This window comes from Atta colombica, unplaced genomic scaffold (assembly GCF_001594045.1).
Source record: "Atta colombica isolate Treedump-2 unplaced genomic scaffold, Acol1.0 scaffold131, whole genome shotgun sequence".
NCBI lineage: Eukaryota > Metazoa > Arthropoda > Insecta > Hymenoptera > Formicidae > Atta > Atta colombica.
In genome coordinates, this window is record NW_017259219.1 from 11,190 (window position 1) to 23,889 (window position 12,700).

The following is a 12,700-nucleotide window of genomic DNA, read 5'->3' on the forward strand; positions in this document are numbered from 1 at the left end:
CCAATTAAAGAATATATAGAATTAGAAAATCACTCTATAAACATATAACCTATAAATTGTTAAAATAATTACAATTAATAAAATAGTTATAATTAATAAAGAATATTTTAAATAATAAGTATTAGTAATATATCCCTTCGGCACATATATGAACTCTAAACTGTAAATCCGACCACTTTCGCCCCAGAAATGACCGATAACGTAAAATCCTACAAATTTCTTCCTGTTATGATTTCTAAACTGTAAATCCGACAAGTTTCGACTTTGATATGACCTCTAAATTGTAAATCCGTCCACTTTCGATCCAGACATATCCTCTAAACGGTAAATCCGGCCACTTCGGCCCGGACATGGCTACTAAACGGTATATTCGTTTATTTTCGGCCCAGATATGACATTTAAACTGCAAATCCGGCCATTTTCGGCCCTGATATGGCCTCTAAACGGAAAATCCGTTCACTTTCGACCCAGATATGGCCTTCAAATAGTTAATCCGTCTACCTTCGACGCAGATATGGACTCTAAACGCTAAACCGGGCCATTTTCGGTACATACAAGGCACTTAAACGGTAAATCCCACCACTATCGTTACAGATATGTCCTCTAAATGGAAAATCCTCCCTCTTTCGGACCAGTTATGGCGTCTAAACAGGAAATATAGCTTTCGGTCCAGATAGGGCCTATAAACGGTCAATCCAGCCACTTTCGATCAATATATGGCCGCGAAACAATAAATCTCGTCACTTTCGGCTCAGATATGACTTCTAAACTGTAAATTCGGCCACATTCTGCTCAGATATGGCCACTAAACGGTAAATCCAGCCACTTTCGGCCCAGATATGGACTCTAAACTATAAGTCCGTTCACTTTCGGCCCAGATATGGCATATAAACGGTCAATCCGATCACTTTCGACCAAGACATTTCCTTTAAACGGTACATCCGGCCACTTTCAGTCCGGACATGGCTACTAAACGGTATATTCCTTTACTTTCGGCCCAGATATGACATTTAAACTATAAATCAGGCCACTTTCGGCCCTGATATGATCTATAAACGGTAAATCGCGTGATCTATCGGCCCAGATATGTCCTCTAAATGGTTAACCCAGCCACTTTCGGTCCAGATATGTCATCTAAACGGTAAATAAGGCCACTTTAGATCATTATATGGCCTCTAAATGGTAAACCCTGCCACTTTCGGCGTGATATAGCCTCTAAACGATAGATACGGTCATTTTCGGACCAGATAAGGCCTCTAATGTGTAAATTTACCCACTTTCGGCCCAGATATGTCGTCTAATCGGTAAACTCGGCCACTTTCGGCACAGATGTCGCCTATAAACAGTAAATCCAGCCACTTTCGCTCTATATGTGGCCGCTAAACGGTAAATCTCGTCATTATCTGACCAGATATGGCTCTAAATGTTAAATCCCACTACTATCGATTCAGATATGGCCTCTAAACGGTAAATTCATTTACTTTCGGCCCAGATATGGTCTCTAAACGGTAAACCCGGCCACTTTCGATCCAGTTATGAATTCTAAATGGAAAATACGGCTACATTCGGCACAGATAGCTTATAAACGGTAAATCCAGCAACTATCGACACTGATATGATCTCTAAACGGTAAATCCGGCCAATTTTTGCACAAATATGGCTTCTAAATGTCAAATTCGTCCACTTTCGGCTCAGATTTGGCGCGTAAACGGTTAATATGTCCACTTTATGTTCAGATATAGCCTCTAAACTGTAAATCTGGCCACGTTCGGCCCCCGCAAATAGCCTCTACCAAGTATATACATATGAAACCGGAATTTACTTATAGATGGCCATAGCTGTCTATGTAGTTGCCGTCAGACGGCGCCATTGACGCCATTTCCTTTTCCTGACATCTGATAAAGATTTTCAATTCACAACAATACAAGTTTCAATACAACAGTATAGTTTGTAATATCGTTGAACATGTCGAATTTTGTGCCTGGAAACTACGATTTGCGAACAACATTTCTGTTACCATTTGAAGAAAACTGTTGCAGAATCGCATCGAATGCTTATCGAAGCTTACGGTGAACATGTTCTTAGTAAATCACAGTGCTTTGAGTGGTTTAAAAAATTCAAAAGTAGCGATTTTGACGTGAGAAATGAAGAATGTGGAAACCATCGAAAAAGTTTGAAGACAGCGAATTGTATTTTTGGATGAGGATGACATTCAAACTCATCAACAACTCGCGGATTAATTGAATGTGACATGAGAAGCCTCTCCATACGTTAGAAATCCATAGAAAAGATCCAAAAGATGGAAATGGGTTCCCACGAACTGAATGAAAGGCAGCCGGAAAACCAAAAAACTTGCGAAATGCTGCTCACAAGAGAAAAAATAAAGTTATTTTTCCATCGAATTCTGATTGGTAATGAAAAGTGGATATATTTTGAGAATCCTAAACGTAAAAGATCATGGGTAAAGGCGAACCATTGACATCGACTGCAAGGCCAAATCACTATGGAAGACAATGCTCTGCATTTGGTGAGATCAGAAAGGTGTGACTTATTATGAGCTGGTAAAACCTGGTGAAACCCTTAATACTGAACGCTACCGACAACAAATGATCAATTTGAATCAAGCTTGGTGTGAAAAACGTCCGGAATATCAAAAAAGGCAACACAAAGTGATTTTGCTTCATGATAAGGCACCATCACACATAGCAAAATTGGTCAAGGAAATGATTGAGGCATTTGATTGGGAAATACTTTCGCATGCGGCTTACTCACCAGACTTGGCTCCGTCCGATTATCACTTATTTGCATCGATGGGACAGGCACTTGCTCAGCAGCACTACACTTCTTACGAAGATGTACGAAAATGGCTAGACGACTGATTTGACTCAAAAGAGCAACAATTTTTTTGGCGTGGCATCCACAAATTGTCAAACAGGTGGAAAAAATGTATAGCAATTGATGGGCAATACTTCGAATAAAATATTTTTTATCATTTTCATGCAATAAAATGTGTATTTTCTATCTGTCTGGCCGAAAGTGGGCAGATTTATTGGCCAATCAGGTCCAAAAGTGACCGGATTTACCGTTTATATTATTATATTTATACCGAAAGTGGACGGTTTTATCGTTTAGAGACCATATCTGGGCCGAAAGTAGCTGGATTTATCGTTTAGAGGCTATATCTGCGCCGGAAGTGGTCGGATTTACCGTTTAGAGCCCCTATCTGGGCCAAAAGTGCTTGGATTTACCATGTAGAGGACATAGAGGATATATCTGGGACGAAAGTGATCGGATTTATCGTTTAGAGGCCATATCTGAACTGATAGTGGCGGGATTTACCGTTTAGAGTCCAAGTCTGGGCCAAATATGGCGGGATTTACCGTTTAACTGCCATATATGGGCCGAAAGTGACCGGATTTACAGTTTAAATGTCATATCTGCGTCGCAAATAAACGAATTTATCGTTTAATAATCATATCTGAGCCGAAAGTGGCCGGATTTACCGTTCAGAGATTATGTCTACGTCGAAAGTAGATGGATTTACTGTTAAGGTGTCATATCTGAACCGATAGTGGCGGGATTTACCGTTTAGAGTCCAAGTCTGGGCCAAATATGGCGGGATTTACCGTTTAACTGCCATATATGGGCCGAAAGTAGCCGCATTTACCGTTTAGAGGCCATAATGTGCGAAAGTGACGGATGTACCTGTCAGAAGTCATATCTTGGCAAAAAGTGGCCGGATTAACCGTTTAGAGGCTTTGTCTGGAATGTGGCTGTAATTACATTTCAATGACCATATCTGGGCAGAAAGTGACTGGATGTGCCGTTTAGAGGATATGTTTGGGACGAAATTGGCCAGATTTACTGTTTAGAGGATATGTTTGAGTCGAAAGTGAACGGATTTAACGTTTAGAGGCCATATATGTGCCGAAAGTGGCCGGATTTACCATTTAATGTCCATATTCGTCTGGGACGAAAGTGGCTGGATTTAATGTTTATAGGCATATCTGGATTTAAAGTGGCTGGATTTACCATTTAGAGGTCATATCCGAGTCGAGAGTGATCGGATTTACCATTTAGATGCCATATCTAGGCCGAGGGTGGCCCCATTTTCTGTTTAGGTACCATATCGTGGCCAGGTATTTCCGGATTTAATGTCCTAATTTGTCCTGGAATTTGACGATTTTTAGATTTTAAGTGGACGATTTTTTGACCAGTATTGGCCGTTTTTTTTATCAATAATGGTCCATTTTCGTTCAAAGTTCAAATTCGATCTTAAAATGGCCAAATTTTTAAATTTAAATGGCCGATTTTTTATCCGTATTGGCTTATTTTTTCTATCAAAAATGGTCCATTTTAGCGTTTAAAGTTCAACTTTGACATTGAATTGGCCGATTTTTTGACCGGTATTGGCCGATTTTTTTATTAGAAATGGTCTAGTTTTGCGTTTAAAGTTCAAATTTGACCTTGAATTGGCCATTTTTTAATTTTAAATAGCTGATATTTTTAACGGTATTGGCCGATTTTTGTATCAAAATTGGTCCATATTGTGTTTAATGTCCAAATTTGAACTGAAATTGGCCGATTTTTAGATCTTAATTGGCCGATTTTTTGGCCGGTATTGGCCGATTTTTTCATCAGAAAAAGTCCATTTTATCGTTTAAAATCCAAATTTGAACTGGAATTGATCGATTTTTAGATTTTAAGTAACCGATTTTTTGACCGGTGTTGACCGACTTTTTGATCAAAAATGGTCCATTTTAGTGTTTAAATACCAAGCTTGTACTGGTATTGGCCGATTTTTTGACCGGTATTGATAGATTTTTTGACCGGAATTGGCCGATTTTTGACCGGAATTGGATTTTTTTACTGGAAATGGTAAATTTTTCAATTTAACGTCCAAATTTGGATCGAAATTGACCGATTTTTTTCCGGAAATGGTCAATTTTTCAGTTTAACGTCCAAATTTGGTTCGGAATTGGTCGTTTTTTTAATCGGAATTGGCCGCAATTTTTGCATCGGAAATGGTCCATTTTTCAGTTTAAAATCCAAATTTCGACCGGTTTTGACCGATTTTTGCAATGGAAATTTCCTTTTTTTTTTACCGGAAGTAGTTTCTGGGGGTTACGTTCGGCCATCCCTGGCGACCTGTGGGGCGACCTCTCCGTGGTAAGTCCGGCCAACTATGGTGCCTGGTATGAGTGGTGTCCTCTCTGTGGTAGTTCGTTCCCCCTCGGGGGAGCCTGGAGGTTTGTCCAGTCTCTGTGATTTGAGGGGAGGCGGATAAGTATGGCCATCCCGGAGGCCTGGGTGTAAGTCCGGCCACCCTCGAGTGCCTGCGACCATCCCCGGAGTCCTGGAGGTCTCGGGTGGCTTCTCGGGGGTAATTCCGGCCATTCCCGGAGGCCTTAGTGTAGGACCGATCTCCCCCGGGAGCCTTAGTATAAGACCGACCATCCCCGGGGTTCTGAAAGTATGTCCGACCACCCCCGGGGTCCTGGGTTCGGGGATTGCTTCTCGGGTGTAAGTCCGATCATTCTGGGGGCCTGGAAGTATGTCCGGTCACTCCCGGGCACCTGGGTGGCGGGGGTTGCTTCTCGATTATTTACCCGGCCCCCTCCGGGGCCTGGAAGTCAAGAGTGAACTCTCAGGAGTAAATCTGGCCATTCCCGTGGGCCTGAGGGTAGGACCGATCACACCCTTGGGCCTGAGGGGCGGGAGTTGCTTCACGGGGATATGTCCGGACACCCGCTAGGGCCTAGAGGTAAGTCCGACTACCCCCGGAATACTGGAGGGCGTTCTTGTCCTCTCGCGGCCTGGGGGTATGTCTCCACCGTGGTCCTGGGGGGCGGAGTGGCATCTCGAGAGTAAATCCGACAACTTTCGGCTCAGATATGGCCTCTAAACAATAAATCCACTATCGGCACAGATGTAGCCTCCAAACGATAAATCCGGCCACTTTTGGCCCAATTATGGCCTCTAAACGTTAAATTCGTCCACTTTCGGTCCTGATATTGCATCTAAACAGTAAATTCGGCCACTTTCGACCCAGATGTGACCTTTAAACGACAAATCCGACAACTTTCAGTCCAGATATGGCCTCTAAACTTGGGTAAATTGGTTCACTTTCGGCCCATTTATGGCCTCTAAATGGTAAATCCGGCCACTTTTGGATCAGACATATCCTCTAAACGGAATATCAGCCTACTTTCGGCCCAATTATGGCATTTAAACGGTAAATCCGTCTACTTTCGGCCGGATCAAAAATATAATAAAGCACGCAACGAAGTTGTGCCCTCACTCGCGAATATGGTAATGATACCTAGGATTTGACAGAACGATGTGAGAGGCAAAATATCGGACAGTCTATCCTTCTCTTCAAATGCATCTTTATAGTAAACTTTAGTAATATTCAAAAATTCCACCCTTCTCATCGATTTTGACGAAATTAGGCTCATTCGATGCATTTTTGCACAAAATGAACGAATAAGAAAAGAGAAACGCTCTGCTCTAAACTGAGATATTAATCGTTGTAGTCAACGTCTATTCAGATTAGAAATCTATCACATCGATGACATAGAAACATGAAAATACGTAAGTGAGGCTAGAATAAATATTTTCTGCTCTAACTTCATCAAAATTGATGAAAAAGGAATTCTTGAACATTATCTTTGTTTTTGTATCTTATTTTCTTTATAATTGTTAATTTCTTTATAATTGTATCTTTATAATTGTATCTTATTTTCTTAATATAAATTTCAAGATGCGCGTGCAGAATAGGATATGTTACCTCGATATTTTGCCTCTTGCATCATTCTATCAAACCTATCATATATTACAGAAAATTATATGGATGCTGAGTTTATTTTATATATCTGTTTCCACTCAAAGCGACTTTCACCTCACGTTCCTCCTTCTCTCCCACTCTGCTTTGGGGCACACGACTTTTCACGCGAAGCAACTTGGCGAGAAATTTCACCATGAATTATACATATCAAGAGATACCGCGCCCATGACATATGTTATCAAAGTCATGATTCTGAGTAACTTTACTTTAACAACTAGGTGGCGCGGTCTCTTACAATTTCTGATATATTGAGATATTTAGACTTAAAGTTTGAAAAATAATGTCTCTTTTCTATATAAAACAGAAATTTCCTGCTTTAAAATATACTTTACGATTTTCCACGCGAAGCAACTTTCACCCAGTTTCCCTCCTGCTTCAGGGGTGCACGACTACTATGCAAATCGACTCTTACTCCACCTTCCTCCTGCTTGAGGGCGTGCGACTTCCACGAAATAACTTCCATCCCACCTTCTCCCCCCTGCCAAAGAGCGGCAGACTTTCCAAAGCAACTTGGCGAGATGGAGTGAAACTCGCTTCGCGTGGAAGTTGTGATGTATTATAAGCATATTTTTTAACAAATATTTAATTTTACATGCCGCGAAACTATATTCCGAAGGGAAAGAATTTGTAATAAGAAATATTCGTATATTTTTACTTATCTATATAAAGAACGAAAAAATTTATAAATGGTAAAAAGACATATTCATTTTTGTTGATAAAATATATTTTAATAATAAAAATAAATATCGTTTGCATTTTGTAACTATTATTAATGTTTTTTTTATTTATTTCTTATAATCATAGATTTATATCTCAATAATCGTCATTGTCTTTATCATCCTTTAGACCGTTATCTCGCGATTTGGAAACTTTTGAAGAAAGTCAGAAAATTTATTTTTATTATGATATTAAATAAGAAATAATTTCGATTACTGATATTTTTCTATTAATAATAATAGAAGCTTTAAAATAATTATTTGTACAAGAATTAAATTTTAAAAATTTAGAAAATGACACGTTATTGAATTCCAACTTTGCATTTTTTCGTCACAATTACTCTGATCGATCTTACACCTAATTTCAAGGGAAATGCGATTATAACCGCTTTGTAGAAAAATCGAAAATTTTAAACAATTTTCAATTAAGAATACATATTCATCATCATTTTGCTTTATTTTAATTGCTTTAATTTTATTATTTTTTCATTGAGTGACTAATTTTATATAAAAATATATGATTTTCAGACAATCGCAAAATTTCATTTTGCCGTAGCCAAAATAATCTTTTCAAATGTGCATAAAACTTCGAATGTGAACGACACGTACGCCTGTATTACATTTTGTCTTTCATTTTTGTGGACAATTTAGGTTTCCTATGAAGAAAAAAAATTTATTTTATTGTATATTTTATTGTATTGCGGTGTTATGCATTGTGACGTGATAGTTTTGTCCATCACTGTCGCGGATCGTCTGCGGGGGATCTTACATCTTCCAGACTCAGAGGGCGAGCAAACCAGCAGGCACGCGTACGAGCATATATGCAAGTGTGCACTAATCATTCGTTCAAAATAGAACAAAATTTATTTGTTGGAAAATTTGGAATATTTTTTTTAGGTAACTTCGCATTTAGATAGTATCATAGATGATGTTCGATGACTAGTTGTTGTTTCACAATCTTTTTATCTCACTTACTATCGAAGGAAGGAAAAAGACCACTACGCAGAGAAGGAGGAAGATGTGATGATAGACTAGGAGCCGCCTCATCTGAAAGCCGGACACGTAGATCATATAATTTCGTATATTTTTGTATTATGCTGTCGTTCTGAATTTTGCTGTATCGCATGCAAATTACAGAAAAGAACTATGGAAAGCTCCAGGTGTGCCAGATAGGAGAAGAAAGATATCAGTCGGAGATAAAGACACTGTATATATTTGTGTAACAGGTAGATATTCCCAGTGGAGGATAGATCTATTTCAGGGAAGCGATCCTGCATACGAACCGTGACTTTTCCTCATACTTTCCATCCCTTTATCCTCCCATCTCCATCGTACACATTTTAATGCCATCTCCCACGCAGAAGGAAATGGAGCCTTACTGCGTTTTCTTGCCTCAAGAACTATCATGAGCTATGAATATGAATATAGGAATGAGTTCGCTGGGTGATCACTTAGTAACTGGTGCCAGCCAGAATCCGGGTCTAGGAGTATAAAATGTGCAGCCGGCCACATGGATGAAAATCAGGCATCTCACAGAAATTCAACTACTGGAATGAAATTATGGAGCCTCCAAAGAATCGGTACCTGGAATGTTCGTGGATTACTCGAGGCGGGATAACTATCATCGAGAAAGAAATAGCAAGACCTATCCTAGTATTGTAGGATTATCTAAAACCTATTGATACGGACAGTGGTATTTTTTTTTTATTTTCTTTATATTCGATAACGGATGTAAGATGTCCATGTCTATTTCAGCAATCTGATTCTTCTCTTCTCTACTTTGACCATGAAAACCGGTCAAAGAATGGCGTCGCAGTATAATAGTCAAGCGCTTCAAAAATGCCGTCAAGAAATATTGCACAATCAACCACATTATAATAGTAGAAATTAAATCTGTAAATATCAACCTAGTGCAGGTATAGGAAAACTATCAAATCAAGAAATAATCATAATATTAGGAGATTTCAATGTCAAAATCGATGAAACCGTAGAGGATATTGATCTACGTGGCACTGTTGGCAAATATGGTTTGAATGTGAGAAATGAGAGAAGGGAACGTCTTTTACACTTCTGTACAGATAACAACCACTATATACGAATATGGGATTCGAACATCACCCTAGATGTCTCTACACACGGAGGTCACCAGGAAAAAGATATAGAAATAGATAGAAGATTTTATACTAATTAAGTCTCGCTGGAGAATAATAGTAAAGGATGTCAAAACCTATCCTGGAAAAAACTATAATAGCGACCACCAACTCCTGGTAGACGAATTTAAGAAAATATGACTGCTGAGGTGGCAAAACAGTAAACACCCTAAAAATCTGAAAAATACATAACATTTCAGACACCAGCAAAACAGAAATTCAGAAAAGTTAAAGATCAACAGGGAAACTCAAGTGCCACATAAATAAAAATGAAAGCAGTACTCCATGACGAGTGGGAAATATAAAAGGTTGTAGAATGAATCATAGATGCAACCTGAGCTAAGATCTAAAGAAAAGAAAATAAAAAGATTAAAAGATCAATTGGAAATAGATATAAAAAAATAAGTGAGGACAAAAGACCGTGCAATGAAGACAAAAATCAAAAAGGAGGTTGTGTCAGGAAATTGAACAGCATAAGTATAAAAATAAAACCAGAGATATGTTTAAAAAATAAAAGAAATAACACGCACATTTACATCACATTTACACCATAGCATAGAGATATAAGAACGGAAGATGGAGTCCTATTACAATAACAAAAAAAGAAGATACAAATTGATGGAAGATCTACTGCAAACAACATGGTATGTGAAAAAACACAGGGCGAAAACCAAGCAACGCAAGTAGTCTTGTATGTGGATAATGATATAATGCTGGAGAGATCGAGATGGCGGTGAAAAGACAAAAATTACAAATCAACTGGAGCTGACAACGTGATAATCAAAATATTATTAGTTACGGATGAGATAGAAATAGAGAACATTCAAAATATGCCAGAGAATCTGGGACACCGGCATCTCGCTTGAAGACTGGACAACTTCTGTATATATCCTTCTACATAAAAAAGACTTCAAAAATATCTGCGAGAATTATTGCAGTATTATCCTGCTATCACATGTTAGCAAGATTAAAATTTTTAAATAATTCATGAGCGCCTGAAATCACATCTTCTATTAGAAATCCCTCAGGAGCCGGAGCGGAAAATGCGCGAACAGATTTTAAACGTACGGCAAATTATCGAAAAGTCAAGAGAGTATAACTAAAACACATATGTATATTTAATAAATAAATTTAATATATTAGATTCCAACAAATAAAATTTAAATATTGTTTAAAATTATAAAATTAATATATAAAAATGCAAAAAAAAGCTACGCTTGATGTTCGGGCTATACAATATTTATATTGTATGTTTATCGTAACATAAAATAACAATAAAGAAAAATACATACAGATATTTCGACCTTTTTGCATCAGATTATCTTCAGTGTGATAAAAATTTAATGCAGATTTTACATATCGATATCTTCTTAAATTCGACTTCATATCAAGATTCTTAAGCTTCGCAGATTAAATGATGATATCACTGTTAACAATCGATTAACAAGAGAAATATCATAACTGTCCGGAACCGATTTGATTCTCCATGAAATATGTAACGAAAACCTAAGAGAAACGTATTTTTTTATTCGTGCGCTAACTCATGTTTAAGAGATGAAACACTCCTTTGAAAAAAAAACGGTATTTTTCTTTTCGAATATCGTCGGGAGTATAAGAAAATAGAAAAAAATTTTATAGATAAAAGTTGTACGATTTCAAGACTACTTTAAAGTTATAAAGAAAAAAAAAATTTTTTTTTATTTTTTTGTTTAACAAAAAATCCCCACAACTCGTAATTTTCTTAAATTAAAAAATTTTTTTTTTTTATCAGATTAAAGATTATTCCTTACAAATTCAATCATGTGTAATAAAGTTACAATACGACTTATCATTTTCGAGAATTAATTATTAACACTTCCGTATATATACTATCCATACTCATATGCGAAAGTAATTGTCATCGGAACAATAAGATATAAAAAAAGATGTCTTAAGTAAAATTAAGTATAGTTTTTTATGTGTGAGTATTTAGATTTTGCAAATATAATGTTTTTAAGATAATATATATATTAGATGTACAACTTTGCTTCCGCCGTTTTCCTATAGATTGCTTTAGCGGTAAGTGGTGGTCGAAATAAATAGATCATAGACGTCATACAATAAACTTGGGCATCTGTCAACATAACCCCAAGAAACATTAGTCGATTTGTATCTGCATCATAAAGTTATTCTCGATTGAAAATGTCAGTTTACGATCCAAATTCTCATCATTTGCGGGAGATTTTAATTTTTTGCTTCAATATGAAGAAATCTGCGACTGAGGCTTATCGAATGCTCTCAAATACTTATGGTGAGGCCGCTATTAGTGAAAGAACGTGTCGTGAATGGTTTCAACGCTTCAAGAACAGTGATTTTGACGTCCAAGGTCATGCTATTTGGTGGGACCAGCTCGGCGTAGTGTATTATGAACTGTTAAAATCGACTGAAACAATCACAGACGATCGGTATTGAACGCAATTGATGCGTTTGAGCTGAGCATTGAAAGACAAACGGCCGCAATACAACGAGAGACACGATAAAGTGATTTTGCAGCATGACAATGCTCGAAATGTTGCGAAAGTGATTAAGACTTGGAAACGTTGAAATGGGAAGTTCTACCCCACTCGCGTATTCTCCAGACGTTGCTCCCTCTGACTATCACTTGTTTCAATGGCACGACCAGCACTTCCGGTCTTATGAAGAAGTAAAAAATTGGATTGATTCGTGGATAGCCTCAAAAGATGACCAGTTTTTTCGACGCGGGATTCGTACGCTACCCGAAAGATGGGAGAAAGTAGTGACCAGCGATGGACAATACTTTGAATCATAAATGTATAACCAGTTTTTTACAATAAAGCCTCGAATTTCGGAAAAAAAACGGCGGAAGCAAAGTTGTACACCTAATATATTCTAAATATTTCCAAAGATTGAGAATAATTTTTTTTACAATTCTTTCATGAGTCCGAAATAAGAATTTTTTTCAGTAAATATCAATTAACAATACATAT

At 37.6% G+C, this 12,700-nt stretch overlaps 1 pseudogene; it reads left to right on the forward strand.

Annotated features, from left to right (window-relative positions):
- Positions 1-5,736: 5,736 nt before the first annotated feature.
- The window catches only part of LOC108684308, a 21,205-nt pseudogene continuing 14,241 nt past the window's right edge, over positions 5,737-12,700 (forward strand).